The following is a 17,680-nucleotide window of genomic DNA, read 5'->3' as shown; positions in this document are numbered from 1 at the left end:
TGCAGCTCTCGTTTTGTCTCTTTGCACTCTAAGCACAAGCTGCTTTTGCTACCACAAGTAACTCAGAGGTTGTGCAATGCACTTACTCTTAAACAAAGCCATGATACATAAGGCATGCTGGCATGTCTTATTCATTATTGCAAATGATAAACTTGAGAGTTCCTAAAAGGTAAGTCTATATCGCTATATCTAGCATAATAATATGAATAATTTTCAACATACTCTTCCTGCTGGTCTTTTCCCAGCTAGCACATTTAAATCTGTCTTTAATGAACCCCTACACTCTAGGAAATGATGTCCAGAGGCAGGTAATCCAAAAGGATTTTGCAGCAGCCATCTGCAATAAATCTGTTTGAAGTTTAGTTAATCTGCATTTTAATAGTTCACCAGACAGAAAATTCAAGATTTGGAAAGTTGGAGGTTGGTAATATACTAAACCCTATCACTAAGCTCTACAGATGAAAACTGTAAACATGAACATCTCAGGACTCACCGTCACCATAAATAAGCCTTCTGTGGACTTCAACTGAGGCGATGTTGCAGAAGTTGATAGCTCTGCATCCCCTAGAAGTACAGTTCACCATTCTGGGCCTTCCACCGCATGACCATCAGCTCCCATTACTAGCCCTCTATTAATCCACAGCAGCACTTGGCTGAAAAGTCAGTTTGTCTAAGCCTGCCTCCCTAACATCACTGCATGTCTGTAAGGCACAAAGAACAACTTTGATAATCATATAGATGAGTTATAATGCTTAGATATGGAAAAAAAAAAAAGTTTTGGTGGGGGTAAATCATTTTACCTCCTTGTTTTTGTGGCTCAGTAAACCTTCAGTGAAGGACTGTTTAAAATTTCTTCAGAAGAATCCAGCGTAGATTCCAGTGTTTGGATCCAATTAGATGCAGGTCAAAAATGTTACTAGAGATATTTCCAGGCTGTGTTGCATTTGTGTTTTAATTAGGGATTTCTCTTCCGTGTTCATAACCTGTTTGCTCCTACTTGGACATCAGTCCTGGGTGAACACGTACGTTGGTTCACAATGCACACAAAAACATGGACCATATTTTTGTGTGGACTAAATTCTCTGTGATTAAGCAATAATCCCTTGCGCTAAAGGCAGCCATGGCCCTTGGAGCAACTCTGAACTGGTCCCATAACTTGACCACACAAGCCTTTTCAACAATACAATGAAAAAAATAAATAATCTGGTTTATATACTCTTCCATTTACTGGAATGCAAGAGAAGTCACCCCAAATAGGAAGGCAGTAAGTGTTTCTGAGTTTGAATCTTGTTTTTCCTAACAGACAAGCAAGGGCTAAATTCCTCCCTTGTGTAACACATGCAAGCTGTCTGCCTACCTACACATGGACTGATTTTCACCTTCTCTCTTATATATTGTTTCAGCTAATAAATGATTTTGAGCAATAAGTAGCTATTCAAGAGCACTGCTTGAGCATGTTAGGATACAAAGCACCTCTCCAGCAGTAGGTGGCAAGCCTCTCTTGGTTTGTCAGCTGCATCCTTTCCTCTTAGCTTGAGGTAGATCATAGCTCCGAGCCTCATTTTTCCCACATAAAAGATGAGGATTATGGTTCTCTCTTCTGAGGATTATTTTGAAGTCTACTGGTGTAAAATGATATACATATCATTTATTAATAATATGGGACTGTAAAAATCTTTGAGATTCTTGTAAGACACATACATTGAGGTACTCTGAACGGAAAAAAAGCCCTCAAACCCCAGAGGTTCTAAAATGACTGTAACAAGGGATAATGCAGACAACTCAACCAGACGTCGCCTTTAAGAGACATTTCGGGTTATAATAAATAAAAAACTTGTTATTAGCATGGCTGTCCTAGGGCCTTCTGTAAATCCACCCCGAACGCTGCACAGTCAGTCATTAGTAGAATGCTGAAGAATGAGTCATTGCCTCTCAAGCAGTTATTTATGAGGCTAGATCTTCATTTTTGGGTATTGTATTAACCCAAAGATAAATACTGCTTCAATCTCATCGATGCATGATCTCTGCCTGCTCATCAGCTGCACTTGTAACATTTCTTGTTTGCTCACCAAAGCAGCACAGTAAGCGTGACAGCAAAGAGATGACATTTTGCAAAGAATATCACTACATAGCATCTGTTCCGAACTGTGTTTTTAAACTACCTTGTAAATGGCAGGTTATTTTTCACATATCAAATATTTTCATATCACATTTTCACAATATCAGAAACCTCCTATTCTGTCAATTACTGCTTCAATTAAAAGAATGGACTAAATTAAACTATTTTTTTCCTGGTTTTAGAGATTGACTGGGCAGGTACATCTTTTTCATCATAAGGATAAAAGCTGGAAAAACAGACTTAAAGGCTGATCCATAGGATTTCCTATTTCAGGCGTAGAATGATAATATTCACTTGTTATGAAAAAGAATGACAGACTTATTTAAATTCACTCTGTAGATGTGCCACATACAGAAGGAAAGTTGTTGTTGCTAAAGACAAAATCAAAAGGCCATATTTTGGCTACCATTTACCAGCCAAGGGAAATACTGTTGATTCAGATTTGGGCTCCAATTCTGTGGTTGTGTGAAATAAAATAAAATTTGACCCTGGCTTGCTTTGCACTGTGAGAATACGATACAGAGACCTGATGTATCCTAAATGGGTGGCTCCACCGCTGGGCATTTCTAGCAACGTGATGTCCTCACCGTGGCAGCTCGAGGATTGCAAGCAGCAGGGCTGGCATCGCTCCGCAGCCCAGCGGTGCATGGGAAGGGTGCTTTACATCAAAGCTTCCTTATGGGAACATGTCAGGTGTCTGGGTTCCAGGTGCATATGTACTTGTAAGTTTTTAAAACAAACCTGGTGTTTACAAACATTTATCACAGCTGCAGCTGAATTGGTGAAAGTGATTTGCAGTGCTCAGGATAAGCATTTCAAATGTCACTGTGGAACTGTTATCTTTTGAATTTTATTGAGTGACCATTCCAATACGTCTCTTAATTAAACATCATCTACATCCTGCTCTGAAATCACATTCACGTATTTATTTATCAAAAAAAAAAAAAAAGCTAGCTTCAGTTTTAAACTTTAATTCACAATAGTTTTATGCTTATCAAATTCAGGTTTTTCATTAAAAAATATTTTAAAATAAAAATAATCAATGTAGTGTTTCATTAAATAAATGTAAATAGGCTCTGTAGATAATTTTGTTCATCTGAGTTGGTTCAGACCTTGCTGTAATCTAAATAACCCGATTTAGCTGTGAAGGATGGAAATGAGGGTGCTGAATATAAAAGAGAAAGCACTATAAGAAGGTTTTATTCTAATTCTGATTCAACAGCAACTGTGTAGCTCTTGGTATTTTTGGAAAAGCCGTAGATGGCTAATCTTAGACTTGATGAATGGAGGTTACAGTTCTTTTAGGAGGAAAATAACAGGAGAACAGAATATTGAATCAAACGAACAGGCACATCCTCATGAATAAGCCTGACATGAGAGACATCTGGCTCGAGCATATAAGAAAACTAACTTCCCCCCAGTACCTAGGTACCTCTCTGATTCATTTATTTTCAGGTCAAAAACCCAATTAAAAATAAAACATGCACAAATTGCATGTCAAAAGCAATGGATTGCTTTAGAATACACCCCTTTCTTTTGAATAGACAATGATGGCAGCCAGAACAGCTAAAGCAAGAGTACCCTGGCAGTGCTGGTCTCTGACCTGAGGTGGGCAATATGTAGAACTATGTACAGATTCACAAAGTCTGCTGCTGACATTTTCTGTGAGTCAGAGGCGAAAACTCATCTTTGCCTAGCAAGGTATTTAAAGGCCATACACAGCATCCTCCAAACTCCTCATATAAAAGAGATTCATATTCAAGCAGCCCTTAAGCAGCAGTGGTGACAGATGAGGTACTTTGGGATATTTTGAAATCTCCCTTGAAAACACCTCCTTTAACTAAGTCAGTAAAAAAATCACTCTCTACAATTCAGATAATGCACACCAGCGTAAAACAGACCCATGCACGTGAGAAGAAAAGGAATTGCTAGTTTGGGAAGAGGCAAAACACATGCAAGAAACTGAGAACTACCCATCTAATACTTGTGCAGAATGGCTAACAAAATTGTGAAGCTGGCATTTTATCAAACTTGCCCACAGGTAGACAAAACACATCTGTATGAATTTACGCAGTAATTGAATTCTAAAGGGAACGCAAGAAGTATCATAAATTAAGTCATATAGACATCCACCTACTTATTTTCTTATCTTAAAAGGTAAGAGATTTCAAGAACAAATTTTCCCAGGACTTAAACATGTTAAAAGTTAAGGTTTATGTCATCCAGTAATTTAATTGCAAAAGTGAGTTACACGACCACAGTTGGCGGTGTTACACCTTTTCACCCTGACTCTGTCCCAAGTGTTGTTATGTTCCCATTTATTGAACCCCCCTGGATATTGATGTCATGGTTGCAAATTGGCTTCCCTCCCAACCTAATAACTTGGAGACTCCCTGTAAAACAAATGTAATATTAAAATGCAGACAAGTGACCTAAAAATGGCCCTTGAGGGCAGGCCTGCAATTTCCTGAATCACACATTCCTTATTCCCTCATTTCTTAAGTTTCGCAACATCAATTTTTATACTGTTGCTGTTTTATTCAGTTAAATGATTGCTGAATACTAATGAACTGTCTCTCTTTGACAAATGAGTTATTGTTTGATATATTGCATTGGGGACATAGAGACTAAACTACTTACAGATACTAGACATTTATAGAAAATACATTCACATAATAGTATACTATTAGCGTAATGAGGTCCCATGTCTGGAAATAAATAGGAGTTTCGATAAACACAAATTTTGGCAGCTATGTTCATGCTATAGTAATATTTTATAAAATAAATTTCGGGAAACAATAGAAAATTGTCTTTTTTTTCCAAATACTTTTCCATTTTTATATTTTATCCTACACTAACCAGCTGTGCAAACAGTTGACATTACAAGTACAATAATATCAGGTTGCTTTATAATGGTTCACCACTATAGTTATCATATGCTTTGCTTTATAATATAAAGATGCATTATTAGGGCACGAGTCCCGGTGTATTCAGATTATTCACTAGTGGCTTCAGCAGTGGCATATTTCATTTTAACACTCCTACCCAACTTTTTTTTTTTAAAAAAGAGGTAATGTACAAAACAACTCCAGTGGAGTGGCCTCATTTATCTAACGCTGTGTGGAGCACCTGCTCTACATTGGAACTTCGGCACTGCTCATTATTAATAGCTTTTTCAAAAAAATTAAAGTAATTCTGCACAGAAATCCTTTCTCTTTTATTATCTGTCATAGGCAGGGTACTCTCAGAATACATAAAGGGAGTCACTGATCCTCCTTGAAGACTCTAACAAGTCTTCTTAAGTTGTGACTACATTTTCTTTTGACATATAACATTTTTCCACAGGTAGATTTTTCTTCAGCTGGAACTCCCAGAACATTTTGCATTCCCACTGCTTAAAGATTTTTGAACTGAGAGACTTGGGATTTTTTTTTTAATTATTATTTTTTTTTTCTACAGATATTTTGGCCACAGATATAAGAACCCAAAACTGTAAAATACTGCTTCATTATTTCATGCCAGGATTTTCCAGTTCTAGTTGCTGTGTAAGAGCACAAAGATCTGGGCTATCAGAGCTTGCTGCAACCGAGCTTCCTCTTCTACTAATGTAGAAGCCTGAGATCCTAAAAATGCTCTAGGCTCTCTTGTCTTTTTTCTTTTTTTTTAAAAGGCTTTTTTTGAGGCATCAATATTTTCCTTTTGTTCAGCCTTGCTTGCTGTTTGTGGTTTGCTATTCCTTTCATAAGCTACATCTCAACAAACTATCTTTGCTTAGATTTACTTTACTAATATTGTCTGGCTTTTCTATTTGCACCTCTCAGCTAAATAAATTAATTTCTATTTGAGGCTCTGTGGAGAACAACACACCTTCTGAAAGCATGAATCGAACTGTCTGTGTGCAGCAGTATATACTTTTTCCTGGTTCAGATCACAGACTACAATGCAACAAAAGGGAGAGACCTTTGATTGTTAAATTCTTTCAGATTAAAAAGAGTGGGAAGGAGGTAGATGTGATTATCCCCAGTTCAACTCATATATTTGTAGTCATCAGGATGTGATTATGAGATTAATTTTTCAGAATTTCTTTGTAATCAGTGGCTAGGCACACAACATGGAAACTAGCTTCCCTAGAAATTCATTTATACATTTTCTTACTGTTTAGTTAGAGTCTGTCATTGTTGTTTTTGTATTTTACACAGTTATTAGGCTGGGTGAACAATTCAATAACATTTTATTTCCTACAAAAGTCATGTCTTTTTCTTCTTTTGACACTTGCCTTCTTTAACAAAATTCTGAACTTTTGCCATTTGAGATATTTTTCTTTAGATTTCTTCCAAGCAGTTGAGTTGAGCAATGCTATAAATGTCAAATTAACCTACCAGGGGTAGTATGGTGCACACTGCGACATAAGTATTTGGACTACAAATTTTACTGAGCACTACAGATCAGGATGGCTCATGAAATGTCTTTGTCAAATCATTAGCATAGTCAGTGACACTTCTAAGAACACGATAGTGCTGCCCTTCAGCTTCTGGCCAACTCAACAGTGAATAGATGCATTTAGATATCAATAAATTTATTAGCAGTTTATGGAGAAATCACCCCAAAACAATTAAAACCAACACCTAGTAGAGAAAGTCCCTCACTTAAAAGCCAAAGAAGTTGTTTTGGATAGTGTATCTATTTTTAAGTGATTGTTTTAAGTCAGAAGCTGTCTTTCAAGTCAGTTTTATTTCATTTATTAAAATTACCATCCCTTACACATTTCACTAACAGCAACTCACACAGAGGTTATGTACTATTTATTATATGCTAGTAGATTTAACTGACTAAATGGGCAAATCAACATATTCAGACATAAAGAGGGAAAAATACAGCTATATATATGCGTTCAAATTGCTGCACCTCAGTATCTAAACATGAACAATGTAAAACCATCTTATTGATTCCTTCCCACAGTTAGATGCTATGCTCCCAAACTCTCATTTGTAAAACCTCTCACTGGTCAGCATTTCTCTTCCATTCACTACTTCATCTTTTCCATTGCTCATCTCCCAAATACAAAATAATGTCCTTCTCTTCATTCAATGTCTTCATTAAATCATATTAAGAAACATTCACTCAGAAATCCTATTTATGGAGATAACACGTTTTGTGACCAAGCTTCTATAAAACCTGAACATTACCTGGCAAACTGACCATGCTTCTGCATTCATTTCTCAACAACTACAACAAAAAAACCACACCACATCATAACCTTTCAAAATAAATTTCCTGCCCAGAATATCAGCACAGGACCCTAAGGTTCATAGCTACTAAGGTTTGTCTTTGACACCCCCCCCCCCCCCCCCCAAGTGAATACAGTACTAACAATATAACAGTACATGTTGTTTCCAATTTCTCCAGTCACCAACTTCTGAATTTCCAAGTTAGGCAAAGTGCAAACATTGCTACAAAGCTTGCAGTGTGTCTGAGTAGTTATTATAAGAATTATTACAGACATTCGAGATGTTGCTATTAGCAAGAAAACATTACCTGTCTCATTCATTTCTGTTCTTATTTTGACCACACGATATTTCTATTTAAGTATCCTGTAACAATTGTATTTTATGAAAAACATTTATTAAAGGCATTACCGCTTTCTCATTTATTCTGTAAAGGTTATTAAGTTAATGCAACTGTCACTTTTAAATTGTGAGGAAATAAGCTCAAGGAGTATTATAACTAAAATCAAACAGAAATTAGAAGTTGATATACTATGTATGAATTAATGTTGGATGAATGAGTCATTTACTGAGTACGATTAAGAGGCTTGTGGATTTTTTTATTTTTAAGTTCTTTCTAAAGCCTTTACTGAAATAAAGTACTAAAACTCAAATTCTTTTTTAAGAACAGAACAAACCATGAAGCCAATACACATCCTTTTGGACTAGCAGATAAGATGTAATTTACCACGGCTACCCAAACAATGGTGAATGCCAACGTATAAACAAACACTACGTCCCAAAGAGTTTAGACCGCCCAACTCATTGCACGTCCAGAGATGGTACCTTCATTTCTATCTGACTTCTCACAGATCTAAAATGTTTTCTTCCATTTATCTCCAATTTTAATTTTTATTTTGAACAACTATTCCAAAACTATGGCAGAATGAAAAATGTGCATCTGTGTCTTGCTTCAGCTTTTATTTTAGAAGAGAATGTTTAAAAAAAACATTTTTCCTTATCTTTAATATGTTTTGCATGAGAGATATTTTTATAACTATTATTATTATCCGAGTATCTTTGGATTACAAGAATTTGAACACTAGATCCAAATAAAGTTTATGTGCAAATTTATTGTCAGAAAAGAAAAATATCATTCCTCTCAAAAAAAAATTTTGAAAACCACCCAAAACGATCTTTTACACAACGAAAAAGATTAACTTCAAACTGCTGATCCAGGTCAAAATTTTAAAAGAAGAAAGCATGTACAGTGACTGTGACCACATGTGAACTTCTTCATTAAAAGCTTTTTCAAGAGTCACTTAGCGATTTGTTGTGATAGACAAGATGTTTCATGAACAGTGTTTTGGTAATCAATAATGGAATCAGGCTGCAAAACAAACACTTGGAATGAAACTTTGCACCTTCAGCAGGGAACTAAAAGCTGTGAGGTTAATAGCTGTGGACAGCACACACTGGATTTTCCTGTAAATGCCAATTGAGTAACTCTTTTCTTATGTTTATATATCAAAATAATTTGCATGAGCTGCAGGAGTTATGAAAACTGCTTTCCTATCACCTTTACTCTCTAGTAATAGAGTTAAATTCACGTGTTCATGATTCTTTCGCTTCCTTCTATTAAGGCATATCTTTCTCTTTTATCTGACTCCTCACATACATGAAGCATGTCTGTCCCTGAAATGTTTTTAGATCTTTAACTTCAGTCATATTTGCTTGGAATTGACCAACAGATTAACAACCTATTGGTATGAGAAAAGGGACAGGAGGTAGTACAGTAAAAACAGCAGACAGCATAATCACTTAAGTCCTATTTCTTTAGCAACCCAGACTAAAAGTTTCTTTCAATACAGTTTTCAAATAAGTTTGAAGAGAAAAATGCTCTAATACTGCAGCCATAAATATCAAGATACTCTGATTTTGCTATCTTGCTTACAAGATTTCTCTGAAAAATATAAAACATAGTAATAGCATTAAATAAATTAGAAATAGCAAGATAACCTAGGAAAAATAGAATAACTTTCAACAGATTGGACTGGAACCTGAATTATTGTTTCTTGGATTACAATAAATTATACCACCGTGAGCACTAACAATGATTTTAATGATATACAGAGAACTTACCACAAATATTTTCACTACCATCTGAAAACTCATTTTAACAACTTGTATGATAGAAGGCTGTTTAAAGCACATTGCTTCTTGTCTGCCACTGTTACGATGACATATTACATCAAAGAAGCAATGAGACTGCAGTGCTATATTATTACAGTATGTTGTAAGAGTGCCCCGATATAATAGATGATTATTTGGTATATCATGAGAACACTCTTGGAAGCATGGAGTCTGGGAAACAGGTCTCCATTGAAAAGGTATCCCCCTTAAATTTCTGGTCTCTCAAAGGAGACCGGCGAAGTATAATGCTATGGGGCTGCGCCCAAATGCCTTCAGGTAGTAGAAAGCAATGTATTTAAGAAGCACCTGTAGAGATGGTACAAGCAGGCAACTGACAGGAGGATTGGTGGGAATGAGACCTAACAGAAGGGACACGGGAGGATAATGCTATTGAGATGTTTCCACAGTCTTTGTTACTGTGGATACTGGGTACTATACCAGGAACTGGTGCAACCAGGGACAATCATTCCAACGGGGAAAAAAGCCAAATAGTATGGATTAAGTAGAGGTACTAAAAACATGCACAAACTCTGAAGTGCTCCAAGAGATATGTGAAAAACTTTTTTTGGTGGTTGTTGTTGCTAGAGACTGATCTTACAAAATGTAAAAGCAGCACAAGCAGTTGAACTCTAAAATGTGAAAGGTCCCATCCTTGCATAAAACATCTTCAGTAATTAGGTACAAGGGATTGATGTGACAGAGAAAACATGATGTCCATAAATTTTGACTCACCTTCCCTATACATAGAGAAATTTAGATTTGGGTCTCAATGAGCAAATTCCAGGTTTACGAAGTTTGGTCTCATTAGTCTGTCTTAAACAATTGGGAACAGGAAAGCTTAGTAGGGACACATCAAATGTAATTCAAGGCTTACTGACAAGTTTTGATTTTAATTTTATCAACAAATCTGGAGAAAGAGACATCCAAAGCCATATATTCTTCCTTATGAACATACTGAAAAGACCTCAAAGAGCCATAGCTGCTTCTCACTTTTGCACCAGAAGCAAATTGCTGGGCTCATTGAAAGCCTCCACATCTGAATTTACAAATGGTGCAGGTCTTTATAAATGCTGGCCTTAGCTTTACACGGATTAATAGGTCATTCACCTCCTGCTGCTAACTCTTTTTATTAAAAACAAACACACACATGCAGAGCTTTCATATGGCTTGATAGTCTTCAGCTAGCTTTCCTCTCCGTTTAGTTACTTGGCTTCTGTCGTGAAGCTGACTTTCGTACTGAGGCACAAATCCACCGCTCTCCCACAGCGATTCTTGGCAGTAGGCAGCGTGAAGCTGGAGCTCCGATTTCATGTTAGCGCCGGCTCTGGCTCAGCATCCCGACAAGCTTCCCGGGGGTCGGTGCTGCAGGGAATTCCTGCTGAGGATTCAATTAGTGCTACGCAGAAGTGGAGCGGTGCCAGGTGGCAACACTGCAGCCCACATCCTGCACGTGTGGCCTCAAGGGTCCAGGCTCAGACCTTTAATTTGTGACCACTGCCCACGGTGTATGTTTTAAAAGGCAAGTGTTCAGGAAAATGGATGAACCTTCTGCTCAGCTAACTGGTCACGGCAGCAGGGTCAGCAGCTCACCTGGCAGATTTTTAGGAATTCAGCAGGAAAGTAGTAACTGAAAGCTGAGAACTTATTTCAGAATTAAACCAGACAACCTATTTCATTTATAAGACTAATTTTTTCACCAGTTCTTTGAGTCTGGAATCCTTTTATATCTCTTGTCCATCACTGAAGGAATTCTATTAGATTTTTAAAGTTAATGACAGTTTCATTAGTATCTTTGTGTGGAGCGGTGACTGCTAAACACATCTGGAAAATCAGTTCATTCAAACCGAATATTCAAAAGTTGAAACAGATTAACAAAACAAATATTTCTGAAATATCTGGTTGTATTCTCTGACAACATGCTTCACTCTGGTTCTTGAAATACAAGAATGACATTTCCAAGTGGGACCTGATAGAGATCAGTATTTCCTCTCCATCCTACGAAGTATTCATTCCTAACTAGAAGATATTGCCCACATACTATCTATGTGGACCCTGCAGGCATAGCAAAGAATCAAAACAGTCATTTAAAGGATGAGCTCAGCAAACTTTTCACACATGGGGAATGTTGGAATAAAATAATGAACATCTTTACTGCTGCTGGACAAATTAAAAAAGCACTAGAAAATAAACTGCAATGGAAAACCGTGTTGCAAGAGGATGTATGTGCACTTGTAAGATCTAAGGAAGCTGAAAATATGGTGAAATTAAAATAGCTCAAGACAGTCTAATCTCCGAAGTGATGTACATACAGCACTTACAGCACAATATTCTGCAGCACAGGAGAATAACTGGGCTTTCTGCACAGCTCTGAAATGTAGACACATGCTTGTGCGTTTCCTCCACTTTCAAAGTAAGCTGGAGAAATCCTACCACCTGTCTTGCAATAGCTTAGTTTTTAAATACTTATCTGTAAGGAAAATAAATTTGCTCTAATTCTCCAATAATTTCTTTTTTAGAACTTCACTTCAGCCTTAACAAGAAATTGTTTAGACTATATCTTTAAACTGAGTACCTAGTAATGACACAGAGTACTGGTGCAGGAGCCAGGGCAGATGGATGCTGAAACTCACTCCACGGCACCAGACACTATCATTATGCCGTTTGGGTCTGTTCAAAGACAGAAAGTAGATAACAACGTTGTGGATCCTTGCATCTGAAATTTCCCTACTGCTGTGACACCAAGGGGGAGAACAGTTGGCTTACTGCAGTGATGAATTGAAAAGTCATTATTATGAGATACTTTAACATTATGTTTTTCCTCTACCGGCACTATAGTTACCACTACAGATCTTCCCTGAAGAAGGGGAAAACACTGTTGCAAACTTTATTTTCCACTTTTATCTGCAGTCTATGCTGATGCTGCACCATACAGGGCTTTACTTCACTGATGAACAGAATGAGAACACAAAGCACTTTTTTTCCCATGGATCCCTAAGTCTATATTTGTAGAATTTTACAATAGGCCTGGATGTCACTTACATCACCAAAATGGTCATTATTGCCTAAATCTTGAAAATCATAGTGAACAAATGCGCATCGCTGAAACACAGATTTAGCATTGTGATTGCTAAGCATCTGCATAGTATATATCAGTCAGTAAACCTGCAAAATTTCCAGTTTTATAGGAATCTACTAGATTCTTTCCACCCAAGGTTTCCTAACTTCAGTAAGTCTTATTCTACCGTGTTCTTATGCTTATATATAAACCCCATTTAGTAAAACATATTTTGGTCAGTCCCATGACGGAAAAATCAAGACAGGTTTCACAGTGGTACAGATGGCTTACAATAACTTTAGCTTGGATCCTTCTCTCCCTCCCACTCTGCCTATTCATGTTCATACAGACTTCATGCTAAAAATTTACATTAACCAGCTCTCCTATGTCTCAGTCTTAGCAGAAGTAACAGAACCTGACCTTATGCTAAGCACTGAAAAGGCATGAAATGCCAATGCTCCTTTACGAGGTGGGTTAAAATGAATTCATTTAAGCATCCCAGAGTTGAGCTTAGCTTTCACCTACATTTACAAGCTTTCAGATTGAGATAAAAATTTGTTGAGTGGTTTTGTTAAATTGCTTTGTTTTCTTTGTCCATATTGATCTGAAATTGAGGCTGTCTAAGCTATTTTAAGTACCATGTAAACCGCATAGACGTAACAGTGTTTCTTCCAACATTGCTATATGAAAAATTTGAAGCTTACACGCACCATATAAAGCTCACCAATGCCTCATTGTCCCTTTAAGGAACTGTCTGTGGCAAATTGCTGAAATCATCTCTTGCAGCACTGCAGCTTAAACGATTCAAGCCATTGAAAACTCTCCCTCAAAGGCTGAAGTCTAGCCTCAAAATTCCAAATATTGCAGCTTAATAAAATTTTAAAGACTTTGAGACCCTCTCCTGGGATCAGCTGTCAAACATCTCTTGAAAAGAAGAGACACAAACAACCTCCACCCTAGAGTCTGAATGCCTTAGTCTCTGGGAGGAAAAAAAAAAAAAAAAAGACACAGCAAGGGGTGTTTATCACTGAAAAAAATATTCAGAATATGCTTTTTGATGTTAAAATTATAGGGTTTTGATCTTCTGTTGAAGACTATGCAGGGATACTTATTTTAAATGTTAGGATCCTGTTTACAATGAAAAAGCTCAACTGCAGTTATCTTTCTTCTTGCCATTTTAAATATCCACTGCTTTTGTGGATCTTTCTTGGGAATTGCATATCACTTTCTGTCACACAGAGCCTTGCCCTGATAGCTGCACTCGGCCTCATCAGCCCAGCTTCATCAGGGCTTTCCTGCCTGCCCTGAGGAAAGAGCAGAGTTCACTGTAGTTCATGACACTTCCAATTTTGTTTATTTCCTTCTAATCAAACCTTATCACAGATTTTTTAGCAAGTTTCGGTAATACTCTTTGTCACCATAGGCTTGGAAAGCTAATCCCCTAGTTGTCTCTTACAGAAGGGAGAACTGACTTGTGGCCAGACAGGGGAAGTGGCTCAGGAAATTCCTGCTTCCAGGAGCTTGGTTTGGGCCCCTCAGCCCAAACCCATGCCTTTAATTGGTTCCTCTCCAGGCCCCAGACCCATGCCTTTAATTACAGGTGTCCTTCATATTCACATCTAACCTATGCTAAATACAGGTACCTATTTTACTGTGCCTGTCAAAGCTATTTTTTGAGTAAGAAATCCATGGAATAACTTGTAACCACTTTAGATCCTGGAACAGAAGAAGAATGGGAGCTCTTTAACATGAATTAATAGGACACGTACCGAAGCCTGGGCTCTGAGCATTCCCCAAGCTCTCAGACGTGCACTATTTGGGCACTGAGAGAGTTTTAAAACTTTCAAATTTAAACCCATTAATCAATATGATAACACTTAGTGCTAAAACACTTGAGTAATTAATGCTTAGCTGAAGTTATAAAGCAATGGGATGTTTATGCTACTTCAAGCACACCAGCAAGTCTTCATCTAGAAAGCAGTGTTTAGAGAATAATAGAAACATTTCTACCAAGTTAGCAAAGATTATTTACTTTGAATAGTAACTGTGGAAAATAGTTCAAACTACTTGCACTTGCAAATACTTTTGCTATGTGTTGTGACTGGGAGCACAGAAACACCTTACTGCCCACCTACAGCAAAGATTAGAAGACTCAAAAGTCTACGTTACTAAAACACCCGTGGTCTCATCATATATTTTGTAACAAAAAGGTTCCCTGGAGCAGGTTTGCAATTCATTGCATTCTGGTTCAATGCCCACAGAAATTAAGGAAGATACTCTTAATGGTTTCCCAAATCCTCTGGATGAGAACCTTGCTCTTGCTCTTTGTTTCACTAAACTGGCAGCTCCATTCAGTGCCTCACAGAAGTTATCAGTCAGGATGCAATTGTGTATCCTATAGAAAATGTAAATGTAGACTGGGAATCCTCCTCTGTCTGACTAAAATTAATTTATTGGGAACAAAATTAAGCCTGCAGAACTAAATGAACTGTTACTGTATGACACAATATTTGCACTGTACTATTGTGTTCTGTTTGAACAATGCCATTGCTCAGTGGCATTTCAGTGACAAAAGGAAAAATTGTTTCATTTTTGTTTTTATTTTTAACCTAAGCCACTACATTTGGCATACTCTAATATAGTAGCTGAGTGATGGTAAAAACAAAGGCACAAGGAAGTGGGGTATTGCATTCATTAGAAATTTTTCTTATTTGAAACAAAAGCATACTACAGAACTCACAGAATAAAAGCTAACCTAGATATTGTACTGCTATTGATCAGAAAGACAGAAGGACAGCTAATACACTGAGTTTAAAGCTGATCTCTACTGCCCCTCCAAGATATTCATACTATATTAGCTGGTGTATAGATATTATTCCCATATGCTTTAGAGAGAATTTCAATGCTTCCCTAACAAGTCAGACAATGCCAGTATTCTTGCCATTCTTTCCACCAGCAAGTCTGCTTATTCATCGTGTATGTAAAATCCTCAAGTTTAAGTCACTGGACTTGACCGTATATAATTTCACTAAATTTACTCACAGCTAAATCAGGGAGTTTTTCCTTAAACACATGGGAAAAGTCCCTTAAATTTAAATTAATCATTTATTAAAATATATATTTACAAACATACTTTATAAATATTATCTCTTTGTGTACGTATGTGTTTACATACATTTATTTATACACACACACACAAAACATTGCCTTGACACATCCGAGCCTTTAGCATCTAAGAGAATCAGCCAACACACAATTCCTCTTCTAACAATATATGAAACTCTAAAGCTGGCATGTGCTATTGTCAAAGTGGTCCATACATGCAAGTGGTTACTACTATTAGTGTTCTGATGTAGAAGAGAAGACATTGGGTGTAAAACAATCAGAAGATCAAATAATATATAAAATGATTTGTAAGAAAAATTCTTGCATATTAGTTTACATTACTGGAAACTTTATAATTCAATGGAATGGAGAAAAATAACTATTGTTGAGTGTTAAAAACACTTTCTACAGTCCAGTTACTTTCTGTAACTATAGTCCTTGCTTCTAGAATTTCTAAAAAAAAAAAAAAAAAACACCTCACAGAGCAAAGAAAAAAGAAATCTCCCTTCTCTATTCTTGAAAAGTCCATCAGAAAAAATAAATTCCCCAAACCACGGTCACAGCTGGAATGCAGCTTTATGACATTCATGGCTGTGTTATATTTGGCTAGGCACCATACATCAGGTCAGCTACTGAAGTCACTTTTGGAGATGGGGGGTCTGTAAAACAGAGGACTGCAACACAGTTACATGTTAAGTAAGTGTAGATATAGGTTAGATTGTAACTTGAAAACTCAGCCATACATTCAGGATGTATGGGAGTAACTGAAGGACAAGGAAAACTCCTGTGGCACCCAGAGAAAATTGCATGCAGCAGCACAGCTTTCTCTACAGATGCACAGCAGGCTCAGCAACATCTGGCTGGAGGCAGGCATGCCTCACTGACCCCGGGAACAAGCTGTGCGGGCAGCGCCTTCCTTTTCTGGCACCAAGTACCGAGCTGTCATATCATGGTGCTGCCGGGAGGCCCTAGGGGAAGCTGCAAACCACCCTCTCTTTCCATTCATTACGCTGAGAAATTCAATCTAAGCATATCGTGATGATGCCACGATGACATCAGCAGCACTGCAGCAGGTTGGTGTTTCTTCAACACTTGCCCGAATTACATGACACAACTTTATTTCTTTGTGACCCAAACTAAATTTCTTTTAAATTAGAGTACTCACAGCAATGCTTAATTTCATGTTCTCATTTGTACTCAAGAAGATAGGAAGAATTCCCCAATAACGGTTTAAATGTGGAGCAGAGAGAGAGGTAGAGGTAAACAATTTAGAAGATGGAATAATCTTGTAATGAATTGATTGATGAGTTTAGGGGACACTTGTTAAAGTTCTGAAACTGGCAGCTCTGTGAATGGTATTGGCTTTTTAAAAAGCATTTAAAGTCTAAATGATCACTGCCAAATACACTCTGTAAGTAATGGAGAAATGCCTACCGTTTATGGGTAATTATTCATTTCCACCCATTTCTAAAGACAGTGGCAGGAGGTGAGACATGAATTGTGCGGCGTTTCATTACATAAGGACACACTGGGTCTATTTTGGGAATGTAACCTGCCAAAATCTAAAAGAATATATTTTATTAATAAATGATGCTTTCTCAAAGGCACTTTATGTTTCATAGAATAGAGGACAACAGCTAGAAAGGGTAAGAAGACTTCTAAAGCTGGAATGATGAATATGATGGCTTCCCTCCTGCCAGATCTGCATTACTCTGCAGCCCCACGGTGCAAAGACTTGAACTTTAGAGCTATATACCATGTAACCTGAAACTTGAAAGGGATGGAGACTTCACTGCTGACACCTACCAGTGACTGCGGACAGGTTTCTGAGTCTTGAAGTGTCAAGAGACTTGCTGATTCCTAGACAGATGCCCCAAAGGAGAAAAATTCCACTACGAGCCCTCACAGTGGGCAGGCATGGCTAGACAGCAGAGACTAGAATGATGTGTTGTCTGCTACAAATGCTTGTTAGGCTGCCTTTGTGCTTTGAAGTTGTGGGTGAAT

The 17,680-nt window shown here is 37.4% G+C and overlaps 1 protein-coding gene and 1 long non-coding RNA gene across 12 annotated transcripts in view; both read right to left on the bottom strand.

Moving 5' to 3' along the window:
* The window catches only part of NLGN1 (neuroligin 1), a 375,670-nt gene that overhangs the window by 31,953 nt on the left and 326,037 nt on the right, over window positions 1–17,680 (bottom strand). The window lies entirely within an intron of this gene.
* Window positions 1–17,680, bottom strand: part of LOC308199724 — a 54,368-nt gene that overhangs the window by 22,027 nt on the left and 14,661 nt on the right. The window contains exon 2 of the long non-coding RNA XR_013954895.1: window positions 1,467–1,622. This is a non-coding gene — a long non-coding RNA (uncharacterized lncRNA). The remainder of the gene's footprint in view (window positions 1–1,466; window positions 1,623–17,680) is intronic.

Source organism: Anser brachyrhynchus, assembly GCF_964034855.1.
Source record: "Anser brachyrhynchus genome assembly, chromosome: 9".
NCBI classification, from domain to species: domain Eukaryota; kingdom Metazoa; phylum Chordata; class Aves; order Anseriformes; family Anatidae; genus Anser; species Anser brachyrhynchus.
The sequence above is the reverse complement of the archived record's forward strand: the minus strand, read 5'-3'. Positions and strand labels throughout refer to the sequence as shown.